We start from the raw sequence: 23,074 nt of genomic DNA on the forward strand, positions 1-23,074 counted from the left end.
TTACAGAAGTCGATCATCATGCAACCAATGGGAAAATTATCTACCTCTTGTAGAGTATGTGTACAACCCATTACCATGATGGCATTCATGTACAAATTGATGGCCAAAGGCATAGCGATTAGGATCCATTTTCTGCTCAAAAAGATAGTGCATCCAACTTGCTCTAGTTTTATAAGAGGCAGATCAATCTATGATGAAATATTAATTGCGCAATTGGGCATTGAACATGCAAAGGAATTTGGGCAAAAGTTAACTCTTTTTATAAAAGAGACTTTGAATCAATATACATATGCTCGTTCATCATAACATATTGATGAGCGAGAATATGTATACTGATCCATCCTCTACTAAAAAAAAGATCACACATCCAAATCAAACTAGTTTTATAAGTGGCAGATCAATCTATGACAACATATGTATATTGATAGCAATTAGGATCTATCCTCTGCTCAAAAAGATTATAATCAAACTAGTTTTATAAGTGGCAGATCAATCTATGTGACAACGTATTGATTGTGAAATTGGGCCTTGAACATGCAAAGGAAACTAGGCAAAAGTTAACTCTCTTTGATTGAGGAATTGAAAATGCCAAAAATTTTCATCACCATAGTTGATTAGATCCTCATTTATGAAGAAAAAGAAAGAGATTTGTGTAGCAAGTAATGCATGCTAGCTTGTTGTGGACATAATTAAGCATAATAGAGCTATTAACTATGAAATCTTGTGTGTAAGAAAAATTGGAGAAGAGGACTCCAAAAGGAACGTATCAGCTTGCCAAAGTGATGATAAATTAGGTGTGCACCAACCAAATTGACCCCTCCTCTATGTACATGCTATTCTTGGTGTAAATTACCTTGGTTTTTGGTGTAAAGTTGTGGAAGAGGGATGCTAGAGGTTACTTGCCATAGTACTATAGCTAAGACAACCTTCAAAGTGATTGAAGGAGTAGGGAATGGGCTCTGGAGGCCCATTCCACAGGTCATGCGATCGGCGGGAGCCGGGAGTGTGCTGTGGAATGGGCTGAGCAGAGCACATTCCCGGCCATCACGCGTCACTGCCCTTTTGACAAGTCAGCAACCAGAATTACGAGACCTTGTAATTGATGACACGTCAGCAGCGAGAAATTCCAAGCGGTGGCAGACCTGCTGCAGCCAGTGGCTGAGGCGGAATCAATGCCCCAGCGATCGTGATGGAAAATAAAAAAAACCCCATCAATTTTGAAATTGTATGGAAAGATCTTTGCAAATGATGAATACAGTTGTGAGGTATGTGATGTTTTTGCCAAGGTCAAACTGTTTATATCCATTGCCAAAAAAAATTTAAATTGGCAAGAACAAATAACAATCATACAAATTATTATACTAAGTTGGCACAACAATACTATGGTCCATCTCAAATTCAAGAGCCCATTAATGAATTTCCTTTTAAGCTTAAATTACCATCCCATTGATGTAGTCACAAAGCATTCCATGTTCGCTTGCTTAAGGCATAGAAAAGACTTCTACCAATGACATAAGATACTTTTGTGTCATAGTATCTCTTCAACACCTTCAAATTTTCTCTTCTACTTGTTCTCCACTTATGTTTTAAATTTTAAGTGTATACATACAAATGTCATACATTTGTGACAATACTTCTTCCAAGTACTATTTTTTCATTTTACTACGTATTAGGTTTTTGCTAACATGTTATGACATGCATACGAGAGTAGTCACTCCTAAGCGCTGACTAGATTACTAATCGACTATGGAATGGTTTCAAGTGCTTGAAGTAGATCCTTAGCTAATCGTAAAGAGGAAAAATACACCTCCCTTGTATATGCTCATAGTCAAAGACGAATATAACATCAAGGTGAGGTAATGTCACCAATTTCAACTGGGCGGTTTAGAGAAAGGAACTAAAAATAGTGAAAGGGTAGAGAATTACAAGGCTCTGCTTTTAGCGGGCTCTACTTTTAGCAACCCTTGTAATCTTTATAAGTGACCCAAGGGGGCTCACTTCTTAGAGCATCTGGAGGCAGATTTTGAGAGCGAGCACCCACAGGAGTTGTACTTTGAAAAGGGCGTCCGTCTTTGGGGCCAATATCTCTGGGCACAGAACTCCGCCGGGCCGTGTTGACTCTCTCTCTCTCTCTCTCTCTCTCTCTCTCTCTCTCTCTCTCTCTCTCTCCCGCTCCCATTAAAGTTCAATGATGATGAAGTTTCTGTTCATGTGTTGCTATTGATTTCTCACTTGGAGTGTCCAAGCCGGTTACAGATACCGTCACTATTCGTCGTAGAAATTCAATACCAAATACTTGCACACAACATCAATCCGACTCAAGAGCACGATGTGGCTCTTATACCATGTCAACCCCCAAATGCTTGGCAACGAAATACGGTCAAGAGAGGGTTGATGCACAACTGAAAATGCTAGAAACACTGGCAAGCTCTGCTAATTGATATGCTCCAAGTACAATAGGGGGGTCTCCCTATAAAGTATATAGGGGATGCAAAAATATGCCCTATCCAGAATAGGACCCCACGATAAAAAGCCAAGCCCTAATAAATGTGTCACTGAAAGTGACATAACAGCCCACATAAAGAAGGGAACTGCAGAACAACTGAGACTCTGACCCTGGGTGATCCTAGGAACACGGGTCGTATCTCATGCCAGCCTATTGGTTGGGCACAATCGTAGAATGAAACACCGAGAAGGTACATGTACCTCAGGTATGGCCGGGCATAGCCACAAAACAATCCTCAATCCCTAATCTGCACTTGGGAGATACTGGAGCCACCATCGGACAAGAATCTGAAACTCCAAAAAAAAGACCTCTTAGAAAATGAAAGAAAGGCTGGAAACTCTACAAACATCAGGAGCATCTGTATGCATCGCCATCGACAATGTCTGGAGAGCACAAGACTTGGAAGATCTGCTTCCTGCAAGATTTGCAACTCTTCTGCCATCACTCCATATTTGCATCATAATCACATCATGAGCGACGAGTACAGTGGACATGCCGAGTTCTCACTGAGGGGGAAATCCTTAGGTTCTGACATTCAAGCCGCCACTTCTGGCCGAGCCGGCTTCACGAGAGTTCCTTATGTCATATGCCAACCGGAGGGTGTACGACTCAGTAAAGTCTTACAACATAATCCTGTGGACGCTTGGGAGGAGGGCTTTTTGATGTTTTTTGCTCTTCCACAGAAACCCTGTACTACCATAATCCGAGGTCTATACTAGAATGGTACTCTGTAAAACTGTGGATGAGAGAGAGAGAGAGAGAGAGAGAGAGAGAGAGAGAGAACCTGAGGCTGCGAACTGTGAAGCGACAATGAGCCTGCTGTCACATGCGCTGTCAACCTGCCCGTGGAGAAGATCGACGTAGCTGTTTTTACTTCGTTACGCGTAGCTTTTGGCAGGACCTCGTTTTTTTTAGCGCTGTAAAGCGCTGCCACGTGGGTGAATGAGAGGGGAGGGATCTGAAAATCGCCACTACACTAACGAAGTAAACATGGCAGGCATGTGCTTGAGAGAGAGGGGAGGGAGTATCTTCCGTTTGCATTTCCAAATGGTCGCACACGTACTTGTAACATCTCTTTTTGCAATCAACAAAAAAGTTAAAATGTACTTGGGCTGAGATAAGGAAACCCCAATAGAAGGTACTGTCCCGTTGAAGCTTTGAAGCAAAGAAACGTGCATACTTTTGAGGGGATGATTGGATACCATAGAAAAGATAACGGTGAGTCCCGTTTTCAATAAGTGCAACATAACATCAAACAGGAAAAATCATATTAACAAGGGTTTGACACTGTAAAGCTTCTTGAAATTGTGTGGGTTTTCCCTTAAAACCAAACTAAAGACGTGGATACTATTTTTGTCTCTGACGATCAAGCATGGGTAGATTGGTTTAGATCTTGCTGGCAACAAATAGGCAGGTAACCACTTGCACTTTACTGTGCGTATATTATTAATTTGTTGAATTTATTGTGAGTAGGCATCGTTTTCTTCCCTAAACAAATTAGACTTGTGAATTTCTAATCAATAAGAGGTTTATGTGTCGTCACTGTCGTCTTATGCTTTTTGTAAGTCCATGTATCTTTATTATCTTTATTGTTCTCCTGGGACCAAACATCATTTCTTTCTTTTATACTGAAAGTAATGATTATCTTTATACTTTTAGAATATTAGAGTTGGAAATAAAAAGAATGAATAGCAAAAGAGGGCAAAACCTTTGTATCCTTCCCAATTGGGACGTGCCGGTTTTGCATCTGTATCCGTAGGATAAAAACAGCAGATTTTAATTTGCTTATCAAGCCATTCCATTCCTTCTACCGCAAATTAACGATGCAACCTTGCTTTCTTTGCTTCAGTTCTGGTGCCCTGTTGATCAATATCAACGATCTTTCCTTTTTTGGGTTTAGGTTGTAACAATCTTTTTATTACCGATTTTCACTCCAAAAACAAATCAAGTAATTGAATGCTCTTGTATCATTTATTGGTTTCAAATGTGGTTATGTAGGTTTTGCTTCTGACCTTCGATTGTAAGTGTTGTGAAGTCACAAAATTTATTGCCTTACTGCTGAAGAGATCTTGTTTGGTTCAGGAGGGGTCAACATTAGCAGGTCCAGGATGTCCTAATTTTGTTGCCTTTGTTGTAGCAATAAGCTACTGTTGATCAGACATTCCTAAGTTGAAAAAGCAGTATTTGACAGATCACGACCTCCACTTCTTCGTTGGTGTTGGAAATTAGAAGCATGGGTGACTTTGTACTTAATTGTACATGAACTTTTTGTCTTACTTATAAAAGTATTAGTGAGACTTGTTTCTTTTCCTTTTTTTCTGAAGAGTTCAAAATTTTTCCTTTGCTCCTATTATTAGTAAGGATGGTTCCAGACAGGCCCATCAGCAGGTTTGTAGTTTCGTTTTGCCGCCAACTCGTCTGTTCAAACGAGATGAAGGAAGGGTTATGTAAAATTTGGTGGGCTATTGTGGCATCCGATGAGAAGAGCTCAAGGCTTTCGGCTCTGATATCAGTGCAGGTTCTACCTTTGTTGTTCACACATCACACTGATAAAGTGCATGGTAATGCTTTTCTTCGGGTAGCCGTGTTGGGGGGGGGGGCGCAAACAATGATCGGTCAGGAAATTCTACATTTTCTTTTAGTTCAATGGATGTGCGTCACGAGGGCAGCATGTTCCCTTCCTTCTTCTCCTTCTTTGCTGCTTCTCTGAACCCCGCCTGAGGTATCTCAACTACTTGACTTTAACCAGCGAATGCTCGAGATAGCTGATTGTCACGTTTGGTTACCGGCCAGTTTGTGAAGAATTGCAGCTCAGATACCAAATCAATGGGAAAGCAGAATTTTTGTTGGTCTGTTTTTGTTATTGCCAGTGCTTCTTATCTGTCTTGTTTTCTTTTGGTGCTGTGCGTAATCCATGTTTCACGGTGGTTTTGGATCGGCTCACAGTTGGTTCCCTCTTTTTGCACATATGGCTAACTTGTAGATATTTTCCCAATTTGTTGAAGTTTAGTGATTTTCACTTAAGGCTGGTGACATTGATGGTAAAAAGCTGTCATTAATGAATATAGATTTTGGCATGCCATGCCTAAGCGATATGTGTCTCAAAGTCTACATTTGATAAGGAATGTCTATCCCCCATGAGGCAGTCACTCATCAAAAGCTCCCTATATTCCATATGCATTTCAATATACAATTTTGAGTAATATTAATCCTTTTTGGTTAACTCACGTGATATGATACACGGTTTGAAAAGTGATCGTCTAGGATTATTCCCCAAGATCACTTACAGGGGTAGTTGGACAATCCAATACGGATAATTGCGTCAATGTTGGTTGTAATATTAATACTGTATGAACATGTGTATATATGGTGTGCATACATACATGTTATATGTGCTTGAGAAATTCTACCCAATAGAAGATAGTTTCAATATAAGCATACAAAACACATTATCACATTAAAGCACAAGATTTAGAAAGAGTGGTAGGGTTTAAATGCAATAGGTGTGCTAATTTATTCCCACCAGGATATGAGACTCATGCTGTAGTTTTTCAAGTATCTATAGGGTATATGAGCTAGTTGTCGGACATGTCCCATTAGGGAACATAACATATATATTCTCCATTTAGAGAGAGAATTATGGTGTAGGGAATGGTTGCCTACTGACCATTCCCGTTAATCATGGGCAATCGGCGGAGGAGGCCGGGAGCCCTAATTATGGGAATGGTTAGTAGGTGATTATTCTCGATCGTCAATGGTTGAGAGGAGGGGGGCCAATCATTGTAAAGAGACGTGTGCCAATCACGTAGTTGTACATGGTCGCCTACTAACCATTTCGGTTAATCATGGGCAACCGGCGGAGGCGATCGGAAGCCCTAATTACGTGAATGGTCTGTAGGCGATTATTCCCGGCCGTCAATGGTCGAGAGGAAGGGGGACAATCATCGTAAAGAGACATGTGTCTGCCACTCACGAAGTTGTACTCAGTCGTGTTGGCTCTCAGCCGTGGTCCTTTGTTTACAATGCCAATGATTGGTTGTCCAATTACAGTTACACATGTTGAGGTGTCAACACCTCATTGCTGTCTGAGAGCTGACTTGCTGTTACCCGGTATCCAAGCAGTGACGGTCTGATTCAAGCAACTAGGAGCCAAATTGCCAAGAGTTTTATCTTGCCAAACTTATTACACTAGGATATAGTGCAACCATCAATGAATAATTCAAAGTAGAGATATTCGTCAGTGACCAAGGATATGATTAAAGCAATACGACCATGTGAGGACGCGCATCGGAGGCTCAAAATCTCGATTCTCTGTGTTGACGTGTTGTGCATCTAGCAATGTGCTGCAAATGGACGGCTCACACTCGTTGTCCCTTGACTCTCAACCTTAACGGAACAAGCTTGAAATCTAGCTTATGCGTCAGTCATGGGATTTGTTGAAAAGTGTGCGGCTTGAGTTTCTCTATTCTTGCAAGAAGACACAAAAGTTGATGTTTCTAAACTGAAGCACTAAAACGTGAAAATAATCAATCTTGGTGTTGCCTTTTCATGAGGAATATAGTGCAATTTTCAAAGCTGTAATTGATCAGACCCCCCCCCCCCCCTCCCCCCCCTTCGGGGTTTTTTTAAATGTGTAGTGGCCTGCACTTTTGTCGGACCATAGAGATCGAACACGCATCGATGATGTCCATTTCAAGAGCTCAACTCATGCACACTACCTTGTTCGTTTCTACTTCTATCGAGCTTGCGATTGCCGATAGGCTCATTAGTAGGAACTTAAGGCAAAACAAGGTGAATATTGAAGACTTACTTGGGCCACTTAAATTTGTATGACATTACATTGAGAGGGATTTGAAAGTGCCTCTAGAAACTCGATTTCCGGAGCATTGGTTAGGAAGCGGATGCTTTTCACATAACCTCCTACGACGTAAAAACAATCTTCTTCTTCTTCTTCTTCTCTCTCTCTCTCTCTCTCTCTCTCGAGCTTGTCTACTGCTCGCGTTGGGCCCATTGAGTGAGCTCCTTCCTCGTGTCATCCACGTATGCTTACGCTCCTGTTGGGCAGCTGGTGTGTAAGCAGCCTTCGACAAAACCCAAGTCACCACCTTTGGTTTTATCGGAGAGAGCGACAGCGAGAGCGAGAGATATACATGTTAGGCACAGGTGTTTCTCTGGGGTAAGCGCGCCCCCCGCCCCCCCCCCGCCCCCCCCCCCCCCCCCCTCTTCTCTCTCTCTCTCTCTCTCTCTCTCTCTCTCTCTCACACACACACACACACACACACACACACACACACACACACACACAGCCGGGGAAGTCATTGGAGATTCATGACAATGAGGCGAGGCTACAAGCCCTGCTTGATCGTGATATTGTGCCTAGTGATATTGATGTTGAGGGGAAGCTCCGTGGTGGATAGTAGCAGGGCTGCAGCTACTGTCGGCCAGCGAGCATTGTTGTCAAGTGATTGCCCTGATGATTGCAGCGCGGATAGTGATTGTGTAGACTGCTTTGTGACCGGTTTCAACGTCACCTTTGTCTGCTGCATCGATGTGGAGGGAACGCCCGGCTACTGCGCTGACGTCTGTGGATGAATTCATGCATGACTCCTGCACAGCTAGTATAAACAATCTTCCCATTGCGTAATTTTTGTAACAAGCATAAGACATATATACATAAAGATGGCCTGCCTTTAATGAATGGGCCATTGGAACAAAAGAAAATATCTAACTATAAGAGGTGTCTCCAATCATTAAATACCATGGTTTACATGTACCTATTCCTATTGTTTCAAATAGAGATCTTAGTGGCCAGTCACTTATACAAGAAGATTTAGAAACTTTCTCATGTAGGAAAAGGGAGCCTTTTTCAGTGTTTTTCATACAATGCATAACATCATGAGCTTCTCCTTGGGAGGCACCGCATACCTAGCTAGGTACGATTGGGGGTAGGGGACCATCGGCCCGCCGGGCCCGGTTGCGGGCCGGTGGTCCCCTATCCCCAGTCGTACCTAGCTAGGTATGCGGTGCCTCCCGAGCAGAAGCTCATGATGTTGAGGTAAGTCATAATGTGGGAATTATTGTGAGAACCTGTTCAAAACTTCTTGTGTATAAAAGGTGTCCACTTTGTGTGTATGCATGTGCACGCGTGCGCTCGAGCATGTGTGTGTGTGTGTGTGTGTGTGTGTGTGTGTGAGAGAGAGAGAGAGAGAGAGAGAGAGAGAGAGAGAGAGAGGGATCAATCTTAGAGAAGTGTTTGAAGAAATTAGTGAAGGTTAGTGATCACCTTTGCTTTTCTAAAGTTCAAAATTTCAAGGTTTCACATTAATCTAAAAACGATGATTTAAAACCTTTGACACCACTTAAAGCCATCATTGTCTTATCTCGAAAGCTAAAAACACGTCTAAACATTAACGGCTTTGCCAAAGGTAGACCAAAAAAAGGCCACCTCACCATGTTGTAATCACTTGCTTTTAAATTTAATACAAAATTTGCGTCTACTTTTCAATCTCAAGAAAGAACAGTGTAGAATTTCCATTTAGAGCTCTCATGCAGTGCTTGTCTCCCTCGATCAACAAAATCGTTCACTTGATAAAAAGTTAAGATAGCAAGTAATTTTCTTTCAATTAAAGGCCCATAAGAACAAGCTTCTATTGGACCACAATGAAGAAAGACATCCAAGACTATGTGCCTTACTGTCTTGCATGCAAAAAAGTTAAGGATGATAGAGGGAAGCAACCTTGCTAGCTACAACAAGTCATCAATCCCAATTCTCCATGGGAAAATATAGAAATGGACTCCATCTTTGGACTTCCAAAGTTGATTCATGGGAATACAAGAATTTGGACGATAGTTGACACGTATAGTAAACAATCTCACTTTATACTTGCTGAAAAGACTATCAAAGCACATCCTATGAAGACCCTCCTTATGTCTCCAATCATTAAATACCATAGTTTACATGTACCTATTGTTTCTAATAGAGATTTTAGAATGGCCAGTCAATCACTGATGGAAAGGATTATTCGAGAACTTGGGTACAAAATTAAATTTCCCACTGACTTACCACCCTTGAATGTTAAAGTAAAATTGTATATTTCGTTGCACTTGATTGGCTACAAGGCTAAGTTACAAAAGTCGATCATGCAACCAATGGAAAAATTATCTACCTCTTGTAGAGTATGTGTACAACCATACTACCCATAGTACTATAGCTAAGACAACTTTCAAAGTGATTGAAAATAAAAAAGTTCCATCAATTTTGACATTGTATGGAAAGATCTTTGCAAATGATGATGAATACAGTTGTGAGGTATGTGATGTTTTTGCCAAGGTCAAATTATTTATATCCATTGCCAAAAAAAAATTTAAATTAGCAAGAACAAATAACAATCATAAAAATTATTATACTAAGTTGGCACAACAATACTATGGTCCATCTCAAATTCAAGAGCCCATTAATGAATTTCCTTTTGAGCTTAAATTACCATCCTATTGGTGAAGTCATTAAGCATTCCGTGTTCGCTTGCTTAAGGCTTAGAAAAGACTTCTACCAATGGAGCTCGTGGAATATCCTCCTAAATTTGAAGGTGTTGAAGAGATACTATGACACAAAAATATCTTATGTCATGTCATAAAATATAATATCTAACTTTACCAAATAATTTTCTCATATTAAACTGATCATTTAATATGTGAAGATAAAAGGGGAACAAGAGTTAGGATATCGATAAGTGCTTCTAGACCTATCTCAACATGGATCAAAAGAAGAAATGGTTGCATCTCAATAGGGATCCAAAAGGAGACGGTCTATCAAACAACAATGTGCAATAAGTGCTTCTAGATTTACCTCAGCAAGGGACCAAGAGGAGAGATGGTTACATTTCAATAGGGGTTCAAAAGGAGGTAGTCTATCAAAGAGCAACGTGCATCTAATGGATCTTAAAAAGCCTTAGGGTTAGCTTCATTAAAGACCTCCAAAAGTTAGAGTTAAAAAGTCCTTTGACTTTAGGCAAGCTAGGGATGACCTTGAGGTGGGAATCCTACCCAAGCATGAGGTGCTTGTCGGATTGCTTACTGAAGTGCTTAAAATGTTTGTGGGGACCTTGCCCAAATCTTGAGGTGATTTTTATGCTCGATTGACTAAGTGCTTCAAGCATTCAATTCAAACCAAAGCATAAGAGACACATGTTCAAATGATCCTCCACTAAGTGCTTGAAGTATTCAATTCAAACCAAATGACTTAAGAAGCATAAAAGACACATGTTCAAATGATCCTCCACATGTGACCCTCATGATGTGCTTGAATCCTATTGCATATGATTTAAAGGGGTTCAATGAGAATTTAGATGCATACAAATAAATAATTAAGTTCTTTCTCTCAAAGAGAAAAAAGCGAACACACGTCCAAATGAAACAATTAAATAATACGAGAGAGAGAGAGAGAGAGAGAGAGAGAGAGAGAGAGAGGTGTGATGAGTGCATGTATGCGCGGATGCATGTGTGCGTGCGCGGTGCGATGCATGCGGGGAAGGGGGAAGAGCACAAGCAGGTGTGGGTAGAGCAGCCTCACAAGACTTAAGACGAGGAGCTCCTTATTCTCATATGTAATGAAGAATAAGGGTATGTACACATGTGGAAGGGGCGGGCAAAAGACGGCGGAGCGTCTTTATCCCAAAAATCTCCCACTTAAAGACGATGCGCCGATAAGTGAGTCCTACTAGCTAAACTACTAGTATGTACAAGAAACTAGGTGAGAGACTCTCTCAACCTACGTCCACTGGTTCACTCTGTTGATCTACACGCAGTCGTATTGGCTCTGGTGGTAGACGAGTGTGCGTACCCACGCTAGAGCCTGCATGTTAATCTCGCAGACTGTGTCATGCTAGTGTCAGCCACTGTACGCCTGACAATCCTTGCTGCAAATGCTTCCACTACAGCTCCTAGGTCGGGCCTCGACAGTAACAAGTTGAACATGAGACGCCTGAATGCTGACAAAATCTACGCAAGACTGACTGTACTCGCCACCCCTACGCTATCTGCAATCACTGCATCCTCAGGACTACCCATCCCGTATGGATGTGTCAACACCGACACTGGGGAAGCTATGTCCCTCTCACCCATAGGCAAAACTGTGCATCCTGGCACCAACTCATCAGCCTCTAACATGAGCATGTCAAAAAACTCCATATCTGTCAGCTCTGTCTGTGTCTTAGGGAGCATACCTGCTCTAGCTTTGCCTGCACAAAGTCTGACAACACGTGCTGTGTCTCACTAGAGCACTGCCGCTCTATCTCTGTCTCTACAGAGTCTACTAGCATGTCCTGCACAGCTAAATGCTCTGTCTCCCGAGCATGATGGAGATCACTGGCGAAAAAGACACATCTCGTCTCTCGCTCAAAGCATGCTAGCAACAAAATCGAGACTATGCTGTCTCAAACCTCACACACACGCATAGGATATACCAGGCCGTTGTGGGCTCCTCTGGCAATCACTAGCAAACCGCAATGCATCTGAAAAGACTGCTCTCTAAGCTGTACTTGACATCCAAAAGCTGCCAGCTGTCTCACTGAGATCAAGCTCTGTCTTAGCTGAGGAACATGGTGCACATGTCATAGCGTGTATGACGCACCACTGGGAAATGACAAACAAACATCTCCTGCACCCTCTATGTCAAACACCGAAACATCGGCCAAGTGCACACAACCAAGTCTCCCACTAGAAAATGTGTTAAACCACTCATGACATGGTGTGACGTAACAAATTGCATCGCTATCTAGTAACCACTGTGGAGAAAGTGCGCTAACCACTGTGGAGAAAGTGCGCTAATCTGCAAGAGGTACACTAGAGGCAAGTGTGACATCACCGTCACTGTGCCACTGGAACTGCCTCTCTAATATTTGCCAAAGTCGTATTTGCACTACGCATACATCTCCGCTGCTGTCTCATACGTTTGAAACAACGGCGTCTAATGTGCCATGTGTGACAGCAATGCCAACAACGTATGTATCGGCAAGAACGAGGCCTCCATCTCTCATGAGCCGTCACTGTAGACTCAGCTGTGTCACACATCATGTCAATGCATAAGCGTAAAAATGGGATTTCACTCGACCACCACGCTAATCAAGCATAAACCAACCAGTAGCTCAATAGTGAAAATCTGTAACCTGCATGCTGTAGTCTCACTCTTGGAATATGCGTCGAGGTGAGAGCGTGAGGCAAAATCAAAGGAAACCTATAACCACTATGAGCATATCATAAATGTATGGCTAAGAGCCAAAGTACGGTGAGAAATCTGGGAAAAATCTGATAGAATCTCCCCCCTATAAACTGAGCAAAACCTCAAGTACAATCTCAACCATAAACCATGCCAAACTGGCAACAAAGTGGGAGGTAACTCGACCACTACACAATGCTCAAAAGCATGATCAATCACATCAAAACTCATGCTCACATATGCCCAAAAGCAACTTTACAGTCTGCACACTCTGCAAGCATAAACTGGTACAAACTGCTCAACTGAACGTAAAGCGCATAACCATATACGTTGCAAGTAGAGAGCAAACTAGCTCAAAACGCATCCCACGAGAGAAACTGCCTGCAAAGTATTTGCAAGAACTTGTGAAACCTGTGACTGTCTATTTGTAGCCACACAAGCATACATCAATCCTCACTCCTACGAGAGTGGGTACAAGAACATGAAACTGTGTCCAAACTAACAAAACCTGTCAAAGTGAGAGTTAGCACTCGATCACTGTCAAAGTGGGAATATATCGACCACTGTAGAAGATGGTGTAACACTGCGAACTTTTATAGCGAGAAGACGGGGAAAAACGAACAGAATTTTCTTTGCAAAATGAGTCAAAACTCAACGCAAACCGCAAGCCCAAAAACTGTAGATAATTGCCAGAGTGGGAGTCAACTCGACCACTACACCATCAAAGAGCAAACTGTGAATACGTGCAAACCATGGCGAGAATCTGGAAAAAATACGTCAAAGTTCCCCGTGGAAACTGAGTAAAAACTCAAAAAATCTCACCAAATCGCATGAAAACTAGACACACAGTGTCTCAGTAAACAGATCCACAAATGGTCTACATGCGCTGCTAAAAGCCTAGCAAACTAACTCACTCCTGACCGAGTGGCTCTATGAATGTGTACCTGTCCAAAAACACCTGTAAACCTGTTAATCTGCTACTTGCGAGCTATCTCAGCTCAAGCTATATCCACATATGCATACATAGAATGAAACTGCACCAAACTGTGCAAAAAACTGCTCTCTAGTGCTCCACACAAGCTGCACTGCAACTTTTAAGAAAAACCATTGAAGAACTGACAACTACTACCTCATTGGTTGGTAAACACGTCGATCGAAAATGTTGTCCAAGAGCTGTGTGCGCTCAAGGAAAAACCTACTCTGGAATGGTCCGCCAAAGCCGTATGTGTCAGTATGTGCCGTCGAAGCTGAAACTCGAGATGACCGTCTAAATCGAAAAGCCGAGGATGGCCGTCGAAGCCGTCTTCCTCCAGCGCCGGGTGGAAGTGCCAATGCTATGGCTGCCTGTGTTTGAAGTCGAGAAAACGCTCGATGTCGGCTTTCATCGCCGGGTGAAAGCGTGCTAGTCGAATAGCCACAAATCGGTGTCGAAACCGATGCGCCAAGCCGAGCCGTCATTGCTCGAGGCCGTAGACGATGCTAGAAGATCGAACTCGACCCGATGCCCGATAATGTCGGGCTTATTCGTCCCCACATAGCGAGTGTGTTCTCACATAGTTCGCTTTCTCTCAATCTCCTTTCACTCTCCAAGCAGTTGTACACCAAACTGTCTTGAAACACACAGTCTCTGTGCTTTGGATTTTTGACCCACCTTCACTCTGAATTAGAAAATGATTTCTTCTATAAAATTGTAGATCTTGAAGCGATCTACGCTTTGATAAAAGAAGCTTTGCAATCAGAGCTTCCTAGCTCAAGTGATGGCCAAAATACTGAACAGCTGTCGAGCTGCCAAACCTGAGCAACCTGCTTCTCAGTGTCCCTAGCTCACAGAAAACTTGATCTCTCTCTCCCCCTTTTCCTGGTGGAGTGTAAGCTCTCGTTACATTGATCTCTGAGATCTACTTGTCAAATCCGTGTCGGATCCGCTACCGAATCAACCCGATCCGGTGCCGTGAAACATCGAGCTCCGATCGAGATCCGTCGCCGCCAAGAGATCGCCGCTGCCGCCTAGCCGTATCTCTGATACCAATTGATGAGTGCATGTATATGTGGATGCATGCACATGTGCACGGATGCGTGCGTACGTGTGCGGTGCATGCGGAGAAGGGGGAAGAGCACAAGCGGGAGTGGGTGGAGCAGCCTCACAAGACTTAAGATGAGGAGCTCCTTATTCTCATATGTAATTAAGAATAAGGGTATGTACACAAGTGGATGGGCGGCCGAACACTGGAGGTCCGGGCGGGCAAAAGATGGAGCGCCTTTATCCCAACAGTGTGGACCAAGCATGAGAGGGGGGTATACTTTCTCTCTCTCTCTCTCTCTCTCTCTCACACACACACACACACACACACACACACACACACACATTCTCTCATTGTGTGGAGTGCAAAGTGAAAGAGCTCCATCTCCTTCTCTAAGCTTGTTGAGAAGTGGAGAGTCTACACCAACAATCTTGGCTATGGAATGCAAATCCACCCAAGAGCCATGCTTCAATGCTTAAGTTTGTCATCTTCTTCATCTTCATTATTATGCTATTATGCTATGCTAAGCAAGAAGAGCAATGAAAAGTGAGGAACTATTTCTTTCTCCTATGAATGATTCATCTTCCTCTTCCCTACCCTCATTCCCTGCTAGCTCTCTCCACCTTCGAAGGTGTTTGAGGCCTTGGGACCGAGGCGTGGGATAGTTAATGTTTTTTTGCAAAGTTTATGTTATGCTTGTGATGCATGAATCTTTCCATCTTCATAGCATCACCAAGGTCACAAGGAACACAAAGATTGTATTGTACCAAGTCTCTCTTGATGGGAGAATCTACAATACAAACGCCTTTTGGAGGGGGATGTGCTCCAAGTAAATCGGGTCCTCAACTATTGTCATGCCCTCTAATACTTTCTCTCTCTTGCAAAAGTATTGTTTATGCCTAATTAATTAAGTACTATGTTCATGTTGCTACCATCAATTAAGTTCACCCTCTATGTTCTCAAAGTAACCTCATAAAAAATCTCACTCTAATTCTCTTAATTCCGCTATTCTCAAAGTTCATAGGTCATTCCCATTACATTGGTATTAGAGCATTTGGTTTCTCTTTTATTGCTTAAGAAAATAGGTCCTTAAGTAGCCTATTAATGGTTGATTTTGTTAATTATATTAGGGTAAGTGGGGTTGGGATTTATTATCGGTTTTGTTGAGCCCACTATGTGGGATATGGTGCACACCTCGGGAGCTTTGGTCTTAATAATGGGGTCTTTTTAGACTTGCCTACGGTTTTACTATTATTGAGCCATAAGAAGTCCGAAAATAGCTATCCCTCGACAATTCTGCTATGTTAGACACACCCAACTACTCTCTATGATTAACCAATTCGAGTCGTGGTTGTAGATACTTAAGTGCCGATTTCAAAGGCTAAGAGGAGTAGCAACTAAGGTTTTGAATTGCCAAAGGATACACTAAGTAAACACATAAGTATAATTAGCATGGCTGATAATAACTAAGAGAGTAGAATGATCATTGATAAGTTTGATTTTTCACATGAAGGTGCTAATGATGAGGCCTCCATGTTTATCAATTATCTTGTTACTAGGTTGCATCAAGCTATGGGCAACCCTACTTTGCAAGCCGAAGTTACCCAACAACTTTGTGCTTATGGGATTTCCCTTCCTCCCCAAGAGGAGATAGAGTTTAGAAGGGCTCGTGATAGATGTGGCCTTTGGAGATGAGGGCTTCACGGAGTCCTCCAAGCTACACCATGTAGCTATGCACTTCCAGAAATCTACTCGTCAATGATGGGCTAGCCTTCATGGCAATGGAGAAGCCCTAAAGACATGTCCAAAACTCTACGAGTTTCCATAATGAAGCAATTTCTTGCAAGCGCTATGCCAAGGAAAAAGTGCTCACCGAATAGTGAAGTTTGAAGCTACTCTTCAACGAGTCTATCTACACATTAGGAAATTTCGGAGGTCATTTGGAGGGCCATATGAAAGAGAGAGAAAATAGAGCGCGTCCAATGAGCAGGAGGGCTACGTTACGTAAGAAAATATGTAGACTCAAGAAATAGGAAAATATTTTAAAAACTTTCACGAATCTAGGATTGTGGCATCGTAACTTCTTTGCTTTTACCAGGCTGTTAGGTGCATGTGTGATCCCACTGCTGATATTCTCTTATGGTCATTAACGTACTGGACGGTGACCATTAAGCCCGCACAAGATATTGGAATTCTAAAACAATTTCCCTCCATTAGGATGCTTTCAAAGTGAATCTCCCTCCACTAAAGCTTTTCTCTCAAAGCTATGGCTTCCACGTCTTCCCGCCCAAGAAGCTCTAGGTGTTTATGGTCTCTCACACCAACTAGCAACACCTGCACTTTGCCTAGAAGGCCAAGTAGTAGCATATCCTCAATTACAATATCAACTTCAATAAGTGCAGAGAACCAATGGGTTGGAAAAAGGATAAACAAAGGTTCATGGGTTCTCATGCAACCAAGAAGAGCCAATTGGTCTAATGCTATCAATGTTTACCGCTCAGCATGGAAGGCCAGAGTGTTGGATTTCAAAGTTGAAATCAGCAAAAGATTTGTAAAGAAATTTCTTGTTCAGCATGTGTTTACCCATCCAGACATGATAGCAAACGGTGGAAATGTGTCAGATATACATCAACCATGTTGCAATTGTAAGTATTCTTCACATCTCAACTGCATTTGATTTGTCATTTCACTTATTGATACTCTCATTTTAACTTTTCTTATATATTTTGCAACGTTTATCGCTCTTCTTATGAGCAATGGCTCCATTCTTCACATCTCAACTACATTAGATTTGTCATTTTCACTTATTGATACTCTTAGTTTAACTCTTGTTATATATTTTGCAAATGTTTATCCCTCTTCTTATGAGCAATGGGAGCCTGTGGAGTGCATAATAGGCCTCTTCCTTGTCGTTCATGCCCACATTGGTTCTCTACAGTATTCAAGGAGAACCAGAAAAAGCCTGGCTGATGAAGGAATATTTTTCTATGACCACTTCTACCAACTCTGCCCAGGGAATAAGAATGGCATGTTGGTGAAAGTGCCTCTACCAACCGACTGGAACACTGTGGACTGGCCAGTTTCTGAGGAAACAATGGTGGAGGCAATGCGAAGTAAGCTCTACAAGGATATACAGAGGTCTCTACGTAGCTCTATTCCCACCAAGCTGGTTAGAATCGCAAACGTTTGTCCTATTGCACTGTTCATAGAGTTGTTTCATAACTACAATATACGTGTTACGAAAACTATGTTCATGTACAAATCATTTCAGCAGTCATCCTATGACAAACTTCTTGACAGAGGATGGTATGTAAAGGAAGAGATTGGCATACGGTGCGAGGTCGCGCTTGACAGTCTAGTTGTCAAGTACATGATTGCAAGCCAATCACTGTTAGTCTCCTTTTGGTATATGAGATCACAAATGCTCAGAGGTAAGTACATTCCTATGGACCAGGTTTTTGTAGGTTTGGAAGATAATCCTGCTATGGATGTGGAAGTGTTTGATAAAGAGCATGGCCTAATGTTGGTGGTTACAATAAGGGAGCTATGCAGTCTTCTGCAGTTGCGGCACGACATAATTGAAGAGTCAATGGACAGAGACCTTTCATATTTTTCCTTTTTCCTAGCTGGCCGTAAGCTGATGCGGTGTAGGGAAAAAGATATTTTGTGCAAAGAGTTGGATGGTCGGGTTGAAATAGTGTCAATGTAACATAAATTCTTGTGAACCCAAGTGTATACGAATGACTTTCAATACATGAAGTTTTTTTGAGCTCATTTGTCAATTGTGGTCTATGAATATAAGTGTTCTTGAAATACATTTCTTTAGCCATTGCCACATCTCTCTCTCTCTCTCTCTCTCTCTCTCTCTCTCTCTCTCTCTCTCTCAATGTTAGGCAAAACAAAGACATGATAGAAGAGTCATCTTAATTCATTAGAAAGTACAAACTCGTCCGTGAACAATGGACTGAGATACAATTTCTGTAAGTATGGAATCAAAATGTCTTCAAGGTAAAAATCAAAGGTATGCCCCTCAAAAGACGGTTTGTACAAAAGAGGTAAGTGTGGTTTTTTAGGGTGGTAGTGGCCCTCGATGGTAACGCATTTTCTTTGATCATACAAAAAGGCAAAATCTGACGTATGAGCACCGCATACACCACAAACTATTGTAACTAGTGGCGACAAGTTTTGCCTTTGCATTGAAGACCATACGGTTACTCTGAAGCGCGGAAGAAGAAACTGAATAAATTCTTTGGTTCCTGGACGAACCACGACTCGACAAGTACCCATCCAAAATGTTTGCAAATCCTCGAAGGGGTCTGCTATACCCAGAGGCACACACATCAACAGCAATCCATTGATGTCCAAGATAATCAACCTCTGTAAAAGTTGACAAGTACATATAAGTAGTTAGAAGTTGAACATATTTTGCCATACTTGAATAGATATTACCGGAACAATCGTATCTACAGGTAGCAAGGGTCCATACTGGGTCTCTATAGTGTTGTTGTCGTTGTTGCTATCCTCTGCTTTAGCTTCATCATCGTAGTCATCGTTCTCATCTTCATCAATGATCTCCCCCATGGCTCTTTCTGCCTCATTCAGGGTTTCCTCCAAGGTCTTTTCCTCTGCCTCCATTGGCCGGCTTGCATCATCCATATCCTTTTGCTCATCCGGAGGCCTGCTTTCCTCATCCATCATTGTCTCATCCAGAGTTTCATCCATGGGCTCTTTTGGCTCCTCCACTAGCCTACTTGGCTCTTTCATTGTATCCTCCATAAGCCCCTCTGCTTGTATAGTAGCACCTTGCATAGCCTCATTTGACCTTTCTTCATCCTCGGTTCTTTCATCTTCAGCTGGTATGACCCCCTTGGCCCATTGTGATTCCACTGTATCTAATGCAGGGGCTTGTCGTGGTGGCTCGTCATGTATTGTCATATCAATTGTGCGGTCGTCCAAGCCGCTATCTTCAGCTTCTCTGCGGTTCGACATAGTGAGCAGGTGTTGTATTAGACTTTCCCAATATCTTTGCAAATAATCATATGTGTAGTTTTACACAGCACTCTGCAAAATTGAAAGACCACATGGTGAGAAGTCTTGTATAAAGAAAACCAAAACTGATTGAATGCATTGCAAAATGGTTACCTTAGTCATGAAAGGTTTTAATGCAAAGTAGCTTTGCAAGACATATTCTGCATGGAGAAGACATCTCCAGCCGCAAGAATTTTCATCGGTTTGATTTGGTACAGGCACATCTTTGATTGGGGCCTTGTATAGTTCATACCTTCCACATAGCTTGCCATAAGCAAGCAATAATCTCTTTATACAACTGCACAAAGGAGTATCAGGATGTTAGCTTGAGGCTTTCAAATTTACATGGATATCTATAAGAAACACTTTCTGATACATAACACTTAGAGCCTAATTTCAGGGTGGGTTCCTTTTATTGAATTGAACACCCACACTGTTGGCTGCTCAGCATATGAGACTGCAGTGATGGTTGTTCTCATATGGAAAGATGATGACAGCTACTTCCAGCATAGCACAGTGGAGAAACCAACTCTCGAATGTGCCAGATGGACTGTTATTCTGTCTAATAATCACTGACATTTGTGGATCAAGAAGAAATACCTCCGTGTGGGTGTGCAGTGGAAGTTGACTTTTGATCAAACTGCAGGGAGTGTACCTGAGTTAGTACACCTATCATTTGAGTTTTCAAAGTTAGCAAAAAATTAAAACTTACTTAAGACAAGCATAGATAATTGTATCTGAGATCTGAGCATCTGGATCCAGTAATATATTAATGTCCACTTTTTCTAGAGCCAGCTTTCTGGCTCCATCTATAAATGGTATCTCTACAAGCAAACCATCCTTCATTGAAAGTAGAGTATCTTTGTTGCTTTCATCTATGGATAGGGTCACATTGCATTCTCTTTGCCTCTGGGACTCCACTGCTACTTTTGTTTTCTCCTTAAGCTCTGCTTCCCTTATGTCTTCTGTTTGGCAAGCAACCGTCTCTGCCCTTGCCCTTGTATTCACATCATGTGTGACATCTACAACTATGACTTGTGGCAATAGCTCAGGGGGGTATAGCAAAATTTCCCTCATTTTCTTATCCCTGTAGACATTGGGGACCAGAAGTTTGTCATACCTCCACCTTACCCTTTTTAGTGTCTCACCGTCTTTGTCCATTACAGTCACCCTGTGGGCATGGGCTGCTACAATGGTCAAGTCACTGAAGTACTCAAGCAGGAAGTCCTCTACTGCTTCCTGTAGAGCCATCAATGCAACCACTTTCCACCTTTTAGTGCCCCAGGTAGCTTCTTCACAAATGGACCTCACCATCCTCTGAAAGGGCAGCTTTGGTATGCACAAATCAACACATTTCTGTGCCTTCCTGATTTCTCTGAAAAGTCCCATGCAGCTCTCTAACTTCTTCACCCTTGGACCTTTCAAAGTTTTCCAGGTCTCTTCTTTGGGGTTGTAGATCTGCTACTTTCCTTAGCTGCTAACCCTGGTCCCTTGCCCACGTTCCTTGCAGTGGCCTTTGTTCTAGCCATTCCACTGTATAAAAATAGAAGAGTCTCTCTCTCTCTCTCTCTCTCTCTCTCTCTCTCTCTCTCTCTCTCTCTCTCTCTCTCTCTCTCTCTCTCTCTCTCTCTCTCTCTCTCCCCCTCCCCAAACTCTCCCTGTCTCTCACCAAAACTTATCCCATTACTAACGGCGCGCGTGTAAGATTTTTTTGACCCCAAAATAAACCTCCGCGCACCGTTAGTGAAAAGGAAACAGAAATACTCTCTCTCTCTCTCTCTCTGTCTTTCTCTCCCCTTCCCCAGTGTCTCCACTATTCCTTCCTCTCTCTATAACACAAACACACACACACACAGACTCTCTCTCTCTCTCTCTCTCTCTCTCTCTCTCTCTCTCTCTCTCTCTCTCTCTCAAAGCAGACCAAACCACACACACACACACACCCCGAGATACAATCCCTCTCTCTCACTCGTTCTCCTTGCGTCTCCACAGTACTAAATGCGCGCTTATAGACATCCAAATCGTAGGTGGCTGTCTCCGCATGCCTTTAGTACACACACACACACACACACACACACACACACACACACACACACACACACACACACACACACACACACACACACACACACACAGAGTTTCTGTGTGTGGGTGAGTGAGTGTCTGTGTGTTGTATTTGTGTGTGTGTGTGTGTGTGTTGTATGTGTGTGTGTGTGTAAGAGAGAGAGAGATATGAAATTTCATGTGAGAGAAAGAGAGAGAGAAAAAGAAAGAGAGAGAGAGAGAGAGAGAGAGAGAGAGAGAGAGAGAGAGAGAGAGAGAGAGAGACCTTTGAGAAAGAGAGACGGTGATAGAGAGAAAGAGAGAGAGGCACAGCGCGACCTTTTGGAGAGAGAGAGAGAGAGAGAGAGAGAGAGAGAGAGAGAGAGAGAGAGAGAGAGAGAGAGAGAGAGAGAGGGCCAAACCTTCATAGGAGAAGCGAAGCCTACTCTCTTTTTCATGTGCTTTCTGTCGGAGACGCAGACGGAGGCTCTGTTTCTCTTTATCTCACTCTCTTTGACTCTCTCGGTGTCTCTCTTTCTCTCTCATACCTTTTATATGTCACGTACTAACGTATCCGGGCCCATTAAATGACCGTATGTGCGGCATCATGCACACTAGATTCTATTTTTGAATCACCACGTGGGGCGCCGCCTGTGGTAACCGTTATAAGTGTCTAGATGAGAGAGAGAGAGAGAGAGAGAGAGAGAGAGAGAGAGAGAGAGAGAGAGAGAGAGAGAGAGAGAGAGAGAGAGAGAGAGAGAGAGAAATAGAGAGAGAGAGAGGGACGGAGACAAAGCGAAGAGAGCGCAATGGAGAAGACGGCTCCTATGGAGTTTCTGCAAACTCCACCAACAAAAGGTCATCTCTCACACTCTCTCTCTCTCTATTTCTAACAATAGCTAGCAGAGTGTGTGTGTGTGTGGAAACAAACAAAAGCCCATATTGTTCAACACACACACACACATACACACACAGACAGACATAGATACACACACACATAGGGTCGCAAACATACACACACACATACACTCTCTCTCTCTCTCTCTGTCTATGTACTAAAGGCGCGCAGAGACAACCAAGTACCATTTGCAACTCTCTCCGCGCACCTTTAGTATTGTTGAGAGGCAACTCTCTCTCTCTCTCTCTCTCTCTCTCTATGTGTGTGTGTGTGTGTGTGTGTACTAAAGGCACGCAGAGACAACCAAGGACTCTTTGCAACTCTCTACGTGCGCCTTTAGTACTGTTGAGAGAGAGAGAGAGAGA

The sequence above is a fragment of the Adiantum capillus-veneris genome, chromosome 30 (assembly GCF_014529385.1).
Source record: "Adiantum capillus-veneris isolate H3 chromosome 30, ASM1452938v2, whole genome shotgun sequence".
Taxonomy (NCBI): Eukaryota; Viridiplantae; Streptophyta; class Polypodiopsida; order Polypodiales; family Pteridaceae; genus Adiantum; species Adiantum capillus-veneris.